Source organism: Melospiza melodia, chromosome 15, assembly GCF_035770615.1.
Source record: "Melospiza melodia melodia isolate bMelMel2 chromosome 15, bMelMel2.pri, whole genome shotgun sequence".
NCBI lineage: Eukaryota > Metazoa > Chordata > Aves > Passeriformes > Passerellidae > Melospiza > Melospiza melodia.
The window spans coordinates 20,893,193-20,909,958 of NC_086208.1; positions in this window are offsets into that span (position 1 = coordinate 20,893,193).

Consider the following 16,766-nt stretch of genomic DNA (forward strand, 5'->3'; position numbering starts at 1 on the left):
GCTGCGTGCCGGTGCTGACAAAGGTACAGTATTGTTGTGGCTCTGGTGCGTCGGGTTAATGAACTGACATGGTTTAATGTAGAGATGAAAATAGAAATAAATATACATTTAAAAATAAATATAACATTAGAGTGGTAAACATAAATATAGATAACAGATACATACATAAAACTATAATACATGGTATATAATTGTAACATATTATCATATAGGTAAATGATAGTCTATTTTATATATATATATATATACACAAAGATATATAAATATAGATTGTAAATATAAAAATATTTAAATAGAGTTAAAGTAAATTGGGTGGTTTTATTAGGTTATAAGCTGGGGTTTTTAAATGATAGCAATAAAATATAAATTCAGATATACAAATATATATAGAAATACAAATATCTATACATATTTAATTTAAAGAAATATAAGTAAGAAAATATATATAATACAGAAAATATATATCTATGATTATATTAGAAGGTATTCTCTCTAATATATATAATATCTATTAATAAAAGTAAATAAAAATATTCATATCAATATCATTATAATTTTGAAAAATAAATTTACTTCCTAAATTTTAAATCTGGTTCAAATAAAGGGGTGTCCTTGGTTTTTATTTGGTTAGAGACAGGAGTTTTATTTTAAATAATATAAGCAATATAGAAATGTGGATCTTAAGATAGAAATATATAATAAATATATAAAGAGAAATTGCTAAACTATGAATAGAAATTTAAATATAAATATATGTAAGTAATATGAAGAGTTGTAGCATAGAATATAAATAACATTATATGGCATTATAAATTATAAATGGGAATATAAATATAAAAATATGGAAATATAGTTTAAGAGAAAGGGAATGTTTTGACTTCTATTTAAGTAGAGGCAGGGTTTTTATTTTGAATATTGCAAGTGTTCCAGAAGTAAAAATCTTGACGCAGAAATATTTAATCAATATAAAAAATATGAATATAAATATATAAAAAATATAAATACCTACTCACATCGCAGGTAATATAGAATATAAATTTATTTATAACTTGACATTGGTAAAGGTAAGTTTATAAGTAAGCAATATACATTAATATACATTATAAATACAAATATGAATATAAAAATTGAACATGAGGATAAAATCTATTTAAATATTGTTTAAAACAAAGGGTTGGGTTTTTTTTATTCTTGTGTTAGAGGCAGGGTTTTTATTTTAAATAATATGAATGTAGATATTATTGTTATATATTTCTAAATATTGAGATATACAATTAAGATATAAATATATATATAAACACAAAATATAAATAAATACAAATAATAGGAAGTGATGTAATGAAGAATACAAATAACAGTATACATAAGTATACATTTTAAATGTAAATGTGAATATGAACCTGAAAAATAGAATTTAAAAGATATTTAAGTACAGTTTTGAAGAAAGGGGTTCTTTTTGGCTTTAATGTGGATGGAGGCAAAGGTTTTATTTTAAATAATCCAAGTGTTACCGAAGTAAAAATCGTAACAGAAATGTATACTTACTATGTGAAAATATTTATAAAAATATACAAATAAATTTAAGTTTTAGGGATATATGCAATATGGAATAGAAATGTATTTATAAAAAGAAATGTATAAATGGACAGTGTACATCAATATACGTTGTAAATAGAAATGTGAATATTAATATGAAAAAATATTTTAAAAAATATTTAAATATTTTTTTTAATAATTTTTTTGTGTTGTGTTTTGTTTTGTTTTGTCTTTTATCCTATTAGATTAGAGGCAGACGGTTTTTTTCCCTCTTCCCGCTTGTTTTGGGGCATTTATTTCAGAGCAGTTTTCGGCGGGGGTCGCCCCTGTTCTTTTTTGCCGCCTTCGCTGCCGCAGCCCCGAGGCGCGCTGCGCCCCCGGCTGGGGCGGGCGGCAGTGCTGCCGCCTTGTGGGCAGAGCGCGGTACTGCAGCCGTGCAGCTAGAGGCGGCCAGCTTGGGAGTGGCGCGTGGGCGATGTCGCGGAGTTTTGTTTGACCTTCTCAGCATGGCGGCGAAAAGGGCGGGGAAGTGGAGGACCGTGTGGGTGTTTAACTGCACTGCCTGCGCGGAATACCGACGTCATGGCGGCCCCGACGGATTTTTCTGTGGCGTTTCATGTGTACCCGAGACATGCTGTGGGCTCAGGGGCTCCGCGGGCGGGCGTATTTTGGCGGGTTTGTGAGAGGCATCTGGGTAAACGCCTCGCTGTGCCGGGGTCCTCTCACGTCCGCTTTCCCGCCCTGAGGGAGCCGAGCCGGGCCGAATAGTTCCGAAGAGCCGAAGAGTCGAGTGTGGCCGGAAAGAGCCGAGTTTCCCCGAAGAGCCGAGTGTGGCCGGAAAGAGCCGAGTTTCCCCGAAGAGCCGAGTGTGGCCGGTAAAAGCCGAGTTTACACCAAGAGCCGATCATAGCCGACTGGAACCGATAGCCGTGTGTAGCCGACTTGAGCCGCATTTACACAATGTGCCGAATATGACCAAGTTTAGCCAACCGTGCCAAGTTCGGCCGAAGAGCCGAACTTAAACGAGTTTAGACCAAGAGCCGAACCAAGCCGAATTCAGCCGAGTTTCATTAAACAGAACCGAACGACGCCGCAGCGCTGTGCCTGCAGTGCACTGGTGCAGACGGCAGGGAGCGCTGTATAGAGTAAGTATAAAATATCAACTATCTATAAGAAGAAATAAAAGCTCTATATCACGTGCAGCAGTAGAAAATTTCAGGCTCCCAGGGAATAAACAGTTTTCTTTAAATCATTTTTGTTTTGGAGTTTTTTTAATCCCAGGTAGCCTGAAAGTTACTATTGCTGCTTTTTTCTTCTAAAGCTAGAAAGGAAAACTAAGATTAGAAATACAGGGAAAGAAAGAAAGAAGGGAGGAAGGAAAGGAGAAAGGAAGGGAGGAAGGAAAGGAAGGAAGGGAAGGGAGGGAAGGAAGGGAAGGAAGGGAAGGAAGGAAGGGAAGGAAGGAAGAAAGAAAGAAAGAAAGAAAGAAAGAAAGAAAGAAAGACAGACAAAGAAAGAAAGAAAGAAAACAAACCAGGAGGGCAAGGAGAAACCTAGGGGGAAAAAAAAGAAAAGAAAAAAAACCCAACAAAAAACAAACCCACAGAAAAAAACCTCGAGATGGGCAGGAAAACCACCCCCCTTCCGCAAAAAAAACCCCAAGATGGGCAAGAAAAAGCCCAGAATATAACCTCAAGATGGGCAAGAAAAATCCCTGAAAACAGACCAGGGAAAAAACCCAAGATGGGCAAGAAAAAAAAATCAGAACAAAAAACCAAGATGGCAAAGAAAAACCCAGAAGGAAAAGAAAAAAAAAAAAAAACAAAACAGAAAAAAAAACCCCAAGGGGTGCAAGGAAAAACCAGAAAAAACACCAAAATGGGCAAGAAGAAACAAAGAAAAAACCCAAGAAATGCCAGAAAAAAATCAAGGAAAAAGGGAGTAAAGGCCCCAAGAAACAAGGCAAGAAAGAGAGGCAATAAAGGCCACAAAAACTCAAGACAAAAAAAACCAAAAACAAGGCATGCCAGAAAAAGGTACGAAAATGGTTCTGCCAGGTGCGATCAAGGTGAGCGGGTTCAGTTTCAGGTCCAGGAGATGAACAAGTGTCAGATTAGCTTGGGGCACTGCTGTGCAATGCAGCTGTGACAGGATTTATGTTTAAATATAGTTTAAATAAATTGGGGATTGTTTGGCTTTTATTGGGGTATGGGCTGGAGATTTCATAAAAAATATAAAACTAGAAATGCAAATATATCATATATATGTCGATATCAATAAATATTTAATACATAAAAATATAAGTAAAAGAAATATATTGTGTCAAAAGAACGTATCTATTATTATATAAAAAGGTATTCTCTCCAATATATATAATATCTATAAATATAACAAATGAAAATTACAAATATAGATGTGAATAGAATTATGACAAACAAAATTATTTTTAAACTTTTAAATGTGTTTTAAAGAAAGGGGTGTCTTTGCTTTTTATTTCGTTAGAGGCAGGGGTTTTATTTTAAATAATATAAGTACTATAGAAATGTAAATCGACATACGGAAATATATAATAAATATATAGAGATATAAAGATATAATACCAAACTATGAAGAGAAATAGAAATAGAAATCTATGTAAAGTAACATGAAGAGAGGTATATATAATATAATTTTTATTATACAGTAATATAAATTCTAAATATACATGCGACTATAAATATGAAAAATATATGATGGGGGCTCGGAGCACCCCAGGTGTGAGTGTGAGGATGATGAGGGCTCGGAGCAGCCCAGGTGTGAGCTGTGACGATGATGAGGGCTCGGAGCAGCCCAGGTGTGAGCTGTGACGATGATGGGGGCTCGGAGCAGCCCAGGTGTGAGTGTGAGGATGATGGGGGCTTGGAGCAGCCCAGGTGTGAGTGTGAGGATGATGAGGGGCCGGCTCCTGCCAGGGCGAGGCTGTTTTAGGTGGAGGCTTTGCCTCAGCTCCCTTTTGCACGGAGCTGCTGAGTGGAGGGGTTTATGGGCCGCTCCCGGCGCTGTCTCATGGAAGGACTGCGGGAGCTTCCCACAGGGTCGGGGGCACCACCTGGATCCGCGCTTGGGTACGTGGAGCATCGCTTAAAGGAGGCGCCGAGGGACGAATCTTTGTGCCGGGGAGCAGCAGCCGAACAGGTGAGCCCGTGTGGGTTTGGAGCGGGGACTTTTCTCCTTCCCCTTTCCAATTTCATCTTGCCAGTCCCTCCCCGGATCCCCAGGAACAAAAGTGGAGCTTATGAGGACAAAAGGGATTAAGGAGAAGGAAGCAGCTCCTCTTCTCTTATTGTCTGTGTTTGAACTGAGGGGATCCCTCTTCACTTGTGGTTTTAAGGGTGTTGATTGCAGGAAAAGCTGCCTTTTCCAGGCTGTTCGGGGTATCCCGGGGGTGACAGGGAATCCCTGCGTTCTATTCTAAGGGGAATGGGAAAAGTATTCTTGTGGTATTATGGGTTTGATTTGAAGGCAGCCACCCCATTTTCAACACCCTCGGGTTTAAATGGAGGGGGCAGCCCTGGTGTCCCTCCTTTTCAAGGGTTTGAATGGAGGTCGAAATTGTCCTTTCCCATCAGTCGAAGGCTTTCATTTGGGGAGCGCCCCTTCTTTTCTGCTCTCCTACGGGTTTTTTTAAGAATTGTTTTTGCTTGTTCTTTGTTGTGCTTCTGTGCTTAGAAAACCTCCCTTTAAAATCAGTTCAGTTCATCAGTTGAACCTTTGTTTGCAGACCCTCACTGAGCAGAATTCATTGCAGACTCAGTGCACGCTGTGCCGGCCTCCCGGGAGTGTGAGGAGCTCATGTGTGCCACTTTTTGCTTTAGGACGCTCTGAGGTATTTATTCCTTTTGGGATACATGATGAGAATTCCCAAGAGAGGTAGTTATAAGGTATGACATCGGGAAAAAGCCTGTGTATTTGGAATGTTGTTGCTGTCAAAAGTTAATTTTTTCTTAGCCAGTAGTTAGCTTTTTGCTTTATTTTTGTGGTATCAGTATTTTGTTGTTTAAAAAATTGCTTCAAAATAAGTTCAGTGGCTGGCCATCAGTACCTTGTTCAGATTTGCCTATTTGCTTGTAGCTGAAATGTTCACATCTTGTTTATCATTCTATTTAAGAAACTGCTGCCCAGCCAACTAATAACTGAATATCTATCTGTCTGGGACACGGGGAGAGGATTTAGGTAATGTCTTTGTTTCCAGAAAGAAGTTCCAGTGTAGTTTCTAAATAGAGGAGAAGGGGGTGAAGACTCGGGGCTCTGATGCCGTTGGGGCGCCCCAAGGTCCCCAGGAGAAGGAGCCCCACTGGGGTGCAGGAGCAGGTGTGTTCTCATCTAATATTGAACAAATTTTAAATATAAATATGACAATTATAAGCATGAAAATATTTTAAAAATACTTAAATAAAGCGGGTTTTCTTTATTGGTCCATAGGCAGGGTTTTGATTGTAAGAATTATAAATACAAATAAAGGTAGAAATCTAAGTTTAGAAATATATAATAAATACATACAGATAAATATAAAAATTAAAAATATAAGAAAAAATTAATTGTAGCAGTAGATATTATACATAATTTAAATCTATTTTAAAATTTTATATATATAATAGATATCATTATTAATGTAATACATCCAAAGAAACGATAAATTAAAATATGAATGTATAATTATACAAAGTATAAATAAAAAATATTTCAATATCCTTTAAAAGAAGGGGTTTTTTTATTTATTTGGTTAGGGACGGGGTTTTTATTTGGAATAATGGAAGTATTATAGAAGTACAAAACTAAAGATAGAAATATACAGTCAATATAGAAAGATATTTGTAAAAACACGAGCGAACGACGCCGCCTTCGGCCGAATGGAACGAGCTCAGCCGAACCAAGGCGAGACCGGCCGAACCTGACGGCCTCGAGCGAACCGAGGCCAGGCTTGCGAGGCTGCCTGAACGGAGCCGAGCTCAGCCGAACCGAGCCCGCTGCTCTCGTGCGCGCTAATTAGCGCGAGTGCGGTCACAGCCTAATAAGCTCCTGTGCCACGCCGCGCTCCCGATCGTGTCCGTGCGATGGCCGGGCCGCCCGCGGGACGCGGCAGCAGGAGAGCCCCGAACCGGGCGAGTTTAACGTGAGGCGCCGCCGCTTGCCCGCCCTCAGGGAGCCGAGCGGAGTCGTGTCGAGCGCACTGAGCGGCTCCGAGTTCGGCCGAAGCGAGGCGAGCCGAGCCGCGCCGAACGTACAGAGCGGCTCCGAGTTCTGCCGAAGCGAGGCGAGCCGCGCCGCGCGCACTGAGCGGCTCCGAGTTCAGCCGAAGCGAGGCGAGGCGAGCCGCGCCGAGCGCACAGAGCGGCTCCGAGTTCGGCCGAAGCGAGGCGAGCCGCGCCGCGCGCACTGAGCGGCTCCGAGTTCGGCCGAAGCGAGGCGAGCCGCGCCGAGCGCACTGATCGGCTCCGAGTTGGGCCGAAGTGAGCCGAGGCGCCCCGAGCGCAGAGAGCGGCTCCGAGTTCGGCCGAAGCGAGGCGAGGCGAGCCGCGCCGAGCGCACAGAGCGGCTCCGAGTTCGGCCGAAGCGAGGCGAGCCGCGCCGCGCGCACTGAGCGGCTCCGAGTTCGGCCAAAGCGAGGCGAGCCGAGCCGCGCCGATTGTACAGAGCGGCTCCGAGTTCGGCCGAAGCGAGGCGAGCCGCGCCGAGCGCACAGAGCGGCTCCGAGTTGGGCCGAAGTGAGCCGAGGCGCCCCGAGCGCAGAGAGCGGCTCCGAGTTCGGCCGAAGCGAGGCGAGCCGCGCCGAGCGCACTGATCGGCTCCGAGTTGGGCCGAAGCGAGCCGAGGCGCGCCGAGCGCACTGATCGGCTCCGAGTTGGGCCGAAGCGAGCCGAGGCGCGCCGAGCGCACTGATCGGCTCCGAGTTGGGCCGAAGCGAGCCGAGGCGCGCCGAGCGCACTGATCGGCTCCGAGTTCGGCCGAAGCGAGCCGAGGCGCGCCGAGCGCAGAGAGCGGCTCCGAGTTCGGCCGAAGCGAGGCGAGCCGTGCCGAGCGCACAGAGCGGCTCCGAGTTGGGCCGAAGCGAGCCGAGCCGTGCCGAAGGGTAGAGTCCAGCCGAATGCAGATGACAGTGGCCGAGTTTAGCCGATTACAGCCGAATTTAGCCGAGCAGCTGTGAGCCTTGAGGTGAGCGTGCATCATTGCCGGCTTGGGATTGAGTGAAATGCACTAAGGAAACCAGCTCTGGGGAGGGAGGCAGGGAAATCCTCTCCTAACGTTTACCAATTCGTCCGTCAAACTCATCACGGCAGGACAGCGTGAAGACTGAAAGTGTAAGAAGATGTGGAGAGAAACAGAGAATCTGACAGGAGCATCGAATGCACAAGTGCACCAATTTTGCTTTTTGCTTGGATGTAAATTCAGAAGTTGTAAGGAATTTGGGAATGAGAAGGGACATTTTAGAAGAAGAAGAAGGAGAAGAAGTTGTTACAGTCCTGGGAAAAGCTTTTGTTCTAGATAATAAAAGAAGTTAGTTTAAATTAAAAAAAAAAAAAAAAAAGTGGTTTCTTTTTTCTTCACTATTATATTCATTGGTGGTATATCGTGTGTTGTTTTATTTCTTGGTGTTATTAACTCTGTGTAAATTGTTTTTTGAGTGAAGCTAACTTTGGATGGGTTGTTTTGTATTTGAGGTAGGATCAATTTCAATAGGTTTCTTTCACAGACTTCTGATCGGTATTACTGGGATTTTGGTTTTGTTTACTGTATGCATAAACATAGAGATTTGGTAGGGCCAGTTGGGCTGCTGGAGTTTTGGGTGTGAATTTATTAGATGGCTTTTGTTAAACACAGAATAATTATATAAGGTAACAGCAAATTACCCAATTACCCAATTTATCCAGCTATGTAACCTTACCACAAAGTTTTATATCTTGCCAGTTTTCTGTTCTTCTGCTCCAAGTAGTTGTTGTAAAAAAGAAAGCACTGTTACTTTTCTGAAGAGTTTTCTTCTATAACAAGCCCTTTACTGCCCTTGAATGTGAGTCAGAGCTAAACAGCTGCAGCTGCTCTGAGGGCTTGGTGGGATTAGCCCCCTCCCTTTTCCTGGGTGCCATGGGAACGAGAGGCGGGGCACAATCAGGGGTATATTAACCCCAGCCGTGGCTGAAGGGCTTCATTCCCTCTCGGGGATGTGCTGGGGTAAGAGCTCTCCTCCCATTTCAGCGAAGAGGCTTTTTCAGCTCATCTCAGCTTCTTTTCAGCAGGTGTTTCTGGGCATCTAAAGCACAGAGGCTTGGAAGATTCTGTGAAGAAACCAGCATAGAACACAGGGGATATTTAGGTTTGTGATTCTGGGTTTTGTGTTTAGGGGTGGTAAAGTGCCTTTGTAATTTTTGGTTTTGCTCTGTTTTTTTTTTTGTTGTTGGATTTTTTTTTTGGTGGAAATTTTGGTTTCTTAGGTTTTCTTTTTGGGGTTTTTGGTTGGTTTTCGTTGCTTTCTTTGATTTTTTGGTGGTTTCTGTATTTTTTTTTTTGGGGGGGGGATTTAGGTGTTTTGGGTTTTTTTATTTTTGTTTTCTGGTTTAGTTATTTTTTTGTTGTTGTTGTTGTTATTGTTTTTTTTTTTTTTGTTTTTTTTTTTCCTTTAATGGAGGAGTGAGACTCCCTGAAATTCCAAGCTGTGTCAAGCACAACAGATTCTCAGCAGATTCATCATGTCTTCAGAGGGATCTGCCCAGTGTCAAGGATGATGTTTGAGACTCAGGCTTCTGATGAGCTGAGGATTGTGACTGGGAGAGGGAGGGTGAGCAGGTATCCAGTTAGGAGTTCTTGGGAGGGGGTTTGCAGGCAGCAGGGTGAGAAAGGGTGTTTATTTGTTTATTTGAGGCCCCCCCCCCCCCCAAGGCTGTTCAGAAGCCTAGCAGAGGCATTGCCATGTCTTACAGCACACAAGGTCATCCACTGCACTCACAGCAATGCCATTTAACTTTGCCTTTCTCTTACCCAGGTACCACCCCTAATGAAGGCCACAGCCTTGGAATCAGGATGAAGCTGGAGCCTGAGGGAGCCAGGCACGCTCAGGAAAGGGCAAGTAGCTGCCTTGCAGGGATTTGGCCCACATAACTCTGGACTCACACTTTGGTTTTGGTTTTCTTTATTGTAGCTGACTGAGAGGCTCATAGGCGCTAACGAGGCCCTCCGAGGCAGACTCATTTCAGGTGCAGCGTGGATTCCCATCACCCATCATCCAAAAGATAAGTTTGGGGCCACGGCCTGGAGATGGTGGAGTAGCAGGTTGGGAATCCCTGGGACAGATTTAAAAATGAGCAGAGGAGAAAGCAATCTTCTCCAAGGGCCTATTAGGACAGCTAAAGGGCGAGGCTCTACTTTTGATGGCAGCTTTCAGGCGGGCAGTGCAGAACAGCTCTGGTCTGTCTGGTGTTGTCTCGTGTGCCCTGTTCCCTGGTGTGTCTTTGGGGTCCCTTTTCCCTTCTCCCCTCGAGGCCCTCACCACAAGCATGATGTGTTGTGTTTGGTGTCCCCCTGTTTGTCACGTTCTGTGTCACGGGTGTGTGCACCCGTTTGTGCCGGAGCTGTTCTGCCCTGCCCATGGCCTGCTGCAGTAGGACAAACCATAGGGAGTGGGAATTTGTAATGTGGGGTGTACTTGGGCTCTGGATGCTATTCCTAGGTTGGCATAAGGTGTTTGCAGCTTGTGAGTTACCCTGGTGGTGTTTGACATATGTTCTAACTTTCTTTCAGGTGCAGATGCATTCCACGTGTGGCAGAGGGTCAGGGTTAGGAGGTGCCGGGCCTTCTTAGGAGCGCGGTGAGTAGCAGAGTGGTGGGGTTTTGGCCGATGCGGTGCCAAGGTCAGGCCCTGATGTTTGGTTCTCTTTAATCTAGCTTTCTGAGAGACCCCAGCCCGGTGCCAGCAGGACCTTCCCAGCTGACGAGGTGGCCTTTCTTTGCACCTGACAGGGACCAGCATCCCCAGATGTCTGAGAGATAAGTAGAGGGCTGTGACCCACAGTGGGGATGAAGGCATGGTGCTGGTTTGGGAATGACTGGGAGGGGTTTTTGAGTCCAATTTGGAGGTGGGGGGTGTTCATGAAGTGGCCCCTTAGGCCCCATAAAAGCCAAGTCTCACTTTTGATCCCAGTGCTGAGGTGTGCAGGGCAGAGCAGTCCCGGTGTGTCTCGTGTCCTTTGTCTGTTGTGCATTATGTGTTGTTTGTGTATCCCATGTCTTTTACCTTAGGGGGGGCTTTCAGAAACCCTGGCATCATTGTTAGCATCTGTGATCTCTGCATTCCGTGGCCTGGCACCCGGGCCACAGAACTTTTGCCTGGGGAGCTCAGACAGGCATCAGACTCTCTTCTGTCTTTGGAAGCATCCAGTCAGGTGTCTTGTCAGGTCTTGTTCTGAGCTGTACGGACAGCTATGCCCCGCCTGGATCCATTATGGTGGATTAGGACTTGTAAAAAATGTGAGGGCAGGCAGAGGATTCTGACCATAGGATTCCTAGGCATCGATCTTTGCTGTTCTTGGAATAAATCCTTCAGTTCACATCTTCTTCCTCCAGGGTTCTCTGAGCCTCATCAGCTCACCATCGGTCTCAGCTCGGTCATCTCCTTTTACATTCTCTCAGTCCTTGCAGCCATTTTCCTTGCCAAGAGATTTCTGTTCCTGTTGTGTCCCCGTTGCCTGTCCTGTGTTGTCTGTCCTGTGTCACGGGTGTCAGCACAAATTTTTGCCGGGGCTGCTCTGCCCTGCCGCACAGCCTGGTGCAATAGGAGAAGTCCTGGGGACTTGGAATTTGTAATGTGGGGTGTAGTTGGACTCTAGGTGGGATTTGTAGATGGACACAGGATATCTGGAGCTCCTCAGTTATCCTGCAACAGTTTGATTCTTGTCCTAACTTTTTTTTCAGATTGAGATGGATTAAATCTGTGCCCGAGGGCCCCGTCCCGGGTGAGGGGATTGCCCCGAGCAGGTGAGGCCCCGTTTGTCTCTGCAGCAGAAGTGTGTATGGTGACTGTGTTACAGCTCTGTTCTTTGTCTTTCTTTTAGGAAGTCAATCTGGATGCCAGCAGTCAAGGTGGGCAGGGGAGAGAAGTGGTTGTTATTGCTCAGCTCTCAAGCACAACAATTTTTCAGCAGATTCATCATGTCACAAGAGGGATTTGCCCAGTGTCAAGGATGATGTTTGAGAATGAGGCTTCAGGTGATTGAGGATTGTGACTGGGAGAGGGAGGATGATCAGGTATCCAGTTAGGAGTTCTTGGGAGGGGGTTTGCAGGCAGCAGGGTGAGAAAGGGTGTTTATTTGAGGCCCCCCCCCACACAAGGCTGTTCAGAAGCCTAGCAGAGGCATTGCCATGTCTTAGAGCACACAAGGTCCTCCACTGCACTCACAGGAATGCCATTTAACTTTGCCTTTCTCTTACCCAGGTGCCACCCCTAATGAAGGCCACAGCCTTGGAATCAGGATGAAGCTGGAGCCTGAGGGAGCCAGGCACGCTCAGGAAAGGGCAAGTAGCTGACTTGCAGGGATTTGGCCCACATAACTCTGGACTCACACTTTGGTTTTGGTTTTCTTTATTGCAGCTGACCGAGAGGCTCACAGGCCGTCACAGAGCCTTCCGAGGCAGACTCATTTCAGGTGCAGCGTGGATTCACATCACCCATCATCCAAAAGATAAGTCGGGGGCCATGGCCTGGAGATGGGAGTGTATCAGGTTGGGAGTTCTTGTGCCAGAATTAAAATTTGGCTGTGGGAAAAGCAATCTTCTCCAAGGGCCTCTTAGGACAGCTAAAGGGCGAGGCTCTACTTTTGATGGCAGCTTTCAGGCGGGCAGTGCAGAACAGCTCCGGTGTCTGTCTGGTGTTATCTCGTGTGCCGTGTTCCCTAGTGTGTCTTTGGGGTCTCTTTGTCCCTTCTCCCCTCGAGGCCCTCACCACAAGCATGATGTGTCGTGTTTCTTGTCCCCCTGTTTGTCACGTTCTGTGTCACGGGTGTGTGCCCCCGTTTGTGCCGGAGCTGTTCTGCCCTGCCCATGGCCTGCTGCAGTAGGACAAACCATAGGGAGTGGAATTTGTGATGTGGGCTGTACTTGGGCTCTAGATGCTATTCCTAGGTTGGCGTAAGGTGTTTGCAGCTTGTGAGTTACCCTGGTGGTGTTTGACATATGTTGTAACTTTCTTTCAGGTGCAGATGCATTCCACGTGTGGCAGAGGGTCAGGGTTAGGAGGTGCCGGGCCTTCTTAGGAGCGCGGTGAGTAGCAGAGTGGTGGGGTTTTGGCCGATGCGGTGCCAAGGTCAGGCACTGATGTTTGGTTCTCTTTAATCTAGCTGTCTGAGAGACACCAGCCCGGTGCCAGCAGGACCTTCCCAGGTGACGAGGTGGCCTTTCTTTGCACCTGACACAGACTGGCATCCCCAGATGTCTGAGAGATAAGTAGAGGGCTGTGACCCACAGAAGGGATGAAGGCATGGTGCTGGTTTGGGAATGACCGGGATGCGTTTTTGAGTCCAATTTGGAGGTGGGGGGTGTTCATGAAGTGGCCCCTTAGGCCCCATAAAAGCCAAGTCTCACTTTTGATCCCAGTGCTGAGGTGTGCAGGGCAGAGCAGTCCCGGTGTGTCTCGTGTCCTTTGTCTGTTGTGCATTATGTGTTGTTTGTGTATCCCATGTCTTTTACCTTAGGGGAGCCTGTCAGAAACCTTGGCATCCTTGTTAGCATCTGTGATCTCTGCATTCCCTGGCCTGGCACCCGGGCCACAGAACTTTTGACTCGGGAGCTCAGACAGGCATCAGACTCTCTTCTGTCTTTGGAAGCATCCAGTCAGGTGTCTTGTCAGGTCTTGTTCTGAGCTGTACGGACAGCTATGCCCCACCTGGATCCATTATGGTGGATTAGGACTTGTAATATTACGAGGTTAGGTAGAGGGTTTTGACTGTAGGATTCCTAGGCATCCATCTTTGATTTATTCCAATAACTGCATTCAGTTAGCATCTTCTTCCTCCAGGGTTCTCTGAGCCTCATCAGCTCACCATCGGTCTCAGCTCGGTCATCTCCCTTTGCGTTCTCTCAGTCCTTGCAGCCATTTTCCTTGCCAAGAGATTTCTGTTCCTGTTGTGTCCCCGTTGTCTGTCCTGTCTGTCCTGTGTCACGGGTGTCATCACACATTTGGGACGGGGCTGCTCTGCCCTGCCGCACAGCCTGGTGCGATAGGAGAAGTCCTGGGGACTTGGAATTTGTAATTTGGGGTGTAGTTGGACTCTAGATGGGATTTGTAGATGGACACATCATATCTCGAGCTCATCAGTTATCCTGCAACAGTGTGACTCTTGTCCTACCTTTTTTTTCAGATTAAGATGGCTTAAATCTGTGCCAGAGGGCCCCGTCCCGGGTGAGGGGATTGCCCCGAGCAGGTGAGGCCCATTTGTCTCTGCAGCAGAAGTGTGTATGGTGACTGTTACAGCACTGTTCTTTGTCTTTCTTTTTAGGAAATCAGTCTGGATGCCAGCAGTCAAGGTGGGCAGCGGGGAGGAGTGGTTGTTATTGATCAGCTCTCAAGCACAACAATTTTTCAGGAGATTCATCATGTCACAAGAGGGATTTGCCCAGTGTCAAGGATGATGTTTGAGAATGAGGCTTCAGGTGATTGAGGATTGTGACTGGGAGAGGGAGGGTGATCAGGTATCCAGTTAGGAGTTCTTGGGAGGGGGTTTGCAGGCAGCAGGGTGAGAAAGGGTGTTTGTTTGTTTATTTGAGGCCCCCCCCCGCAAGGCTGTTCAGAAGCCTAGCAGAGGCATTGCCATGTCTTGCAGCACACAAGGTCCTCCACTGCACTCACAGGAATGCCATTTAACTTTGCCTTTCTCTTACCCAGGTGCCACTCCTAAGGAAGGCCACAGCCTTGGAATCAGGATGAAGCTGGAGCCTGAAGGAGCCAGGCACACTCAGGAAAGGGCAAGTAGCTGCCTGTGTGGGATTTGGCCCACATAACTCTGGACTCACACTTTGGTTTTGGTTTTCTTTATTGTAGCTGACCGAGAGGCTCACAGGCCATCACAGAGCCTTCCGAGGCAGACGCATTTCAGGTGCAGCGTGGATTCCCATCACCCATCATCCAAAAGATAAGTTTGGGGCCACGGCCTGGAGATGGGAGTGTATCAGGTTGGGAGTTCTTGTGCCAGATTTAAAAATTGGCAGTGGGAAAAGCAATCTTCTCCAAGGGCCTCTTAGGACAGGTAAAGGGAGAGGCTCTACTTTTGATGGCAGATGTCAGGCGGGCAGTGCAGAACAGCTCTGGTCTGTCTGGTGTTGTCTCGTGTGCTGTGTTACCTGGTGTGTCTTTGGGTTCCCTTTTGCCTTCTCCCCTCACCACAAGCATGATGTGTCGTGTTTCATGTCCCCCTGTTTGTCACGTTCTGTGTCACGGGTGTCTGCAGGTATTTGTGCCGGAGCTGTTCTGCCCTGCTGCATGGCGTGCTTCAGTAGGACAAACCCTGGGGAGTTGGAATTTGTAATGTGGGCTGTACTTGGGCTCTAGATGCTCTTCCTAGATTGACATAAGGTGTTTGCAGCTTGTGAGTTATCCTGGTGGTGTTTGACATATGTTCTAACTTTCTTTCAGGTGCAGCTGCATTCCAGGCGTGGCAGAGGGTCAGGGTTAGGAGGTGCCGGGCCTTCTTAGGAGCGCGGTGAGTAGCAGAGTGGTGGGGTTGTGGCCGATGCGGTGCCAAGATCAGGCCCTGATGTTTGGTTCTCTTTAATCTAGCTGTCTGAGAGACACCAGCCTGGTGCCAGCAGGACCTTCCCAGGTGACGAGGTGGCCTTTCTATGCACCTGACAGGGACCAGCATCCCCAGATGTCTGCGAGATAAGTACAGGGCTGTGACCCACAGAGGGGATGAAGGCATGGTGCTGGTTTGGGAATGACTGGGAGGGGTTTTTGAGTCCAATTTTGGGGGAGGGGGGGTAGTGTGTTCATGAAGTGGCCCCTTAGGCCCCATAAAAGCCAAGTCTCACTTTTGATCCCAGTGCTGCGGTATGCAGGGCAGAGCAGTCCCGGTGTGTCTCGTGTCCTTTGTCTGTTGTGCATTATGTGTTGTTTGTGTATTCCATGTCTTTTACCTTAGGGGGGCCTGTCAGAAACCTTGGCATCCTTGTTAGCATCTGTGATCTCTGCATTCCCTGGCCTGGCACCCGGGCCACAGAAATTTTGACTGGGGAGCTCAGACAGGCATCCGACTCTCTTCTCTCTTTGGAAGCATCCACTCAGGTGTCTTGTCAGGTCTTGTTCTCAGCTGTAGGGACAGCTATGCCCCACCTGGATCCGTTATGGTGGATGAGGACTTGTAATATTACGAGGTTAGGTAGAGGGCTTTGACTGTAGGATTCCTAGGCATCCATCTTTGATTTATTCCAATAACTGCATTCAGTTAGCATCTTCTTCCTCCAGGGTTCTCTGAGCCTCATCAGCTGACCGTCAGTTTGAACTCAGTCATCTCCTGTTGCATTCTCTCAGTCCTTGCAGCCATTTTCCTTGCCAAGAGGTTTCTGTTCCTGTTGTGTCCCCGTTATCTGTCCTGTCCTGTCCTGTCTGTCCTGTGTCACGGGTGTCTGCACACATTTGTGCCGGGGCTGCTCTGCCCTGCCGCATAGCCTGGTGCAATAGGAGAAGTCTCGGAGACTTGGAATTTGTAATGTGGGGTGTAGTTGGACTCTAGATGGGATTTGTAGATGGGCACATCATATCTGGAGCTCATCAGTTATCCTGCAACAGTGTGACTCTTGTCCTAACTTTTTTTTCAGATTGAGATGGATTAAATCTGTGCCAGAGGGCCCCGTCCCGGGTGAGGGGATTGCTCCGAGCAGGTGAGGCCCATTTGTCTCTGCAGCAGAAGTGTGTATGGTGACTGTGTTACAGCTCTGTTCTTTGTCTTTCTTTTTAGGAAATCAATCTGGATGCCAGCAGTCAAGGTGGGCAGCGGGGAGGAGTGGTTGTTATTGCTCAGCTCTCAAGCACAACAATTTTTCAGCAGATTCATCATGTCACAAGAGGGATCTGCCCAGTGTCAAGGATGATGTTTGAGATTGAGGCTTCAGGTGAGTTGAGGATTGTGACTGGGAGAGGGAGGGTGAGTAGGTATCCTGTTTAGGAGTTATTGGGGGAGGGGGTTTGCAGGCAGCAGGGTGAGAAAGGGTGTTTA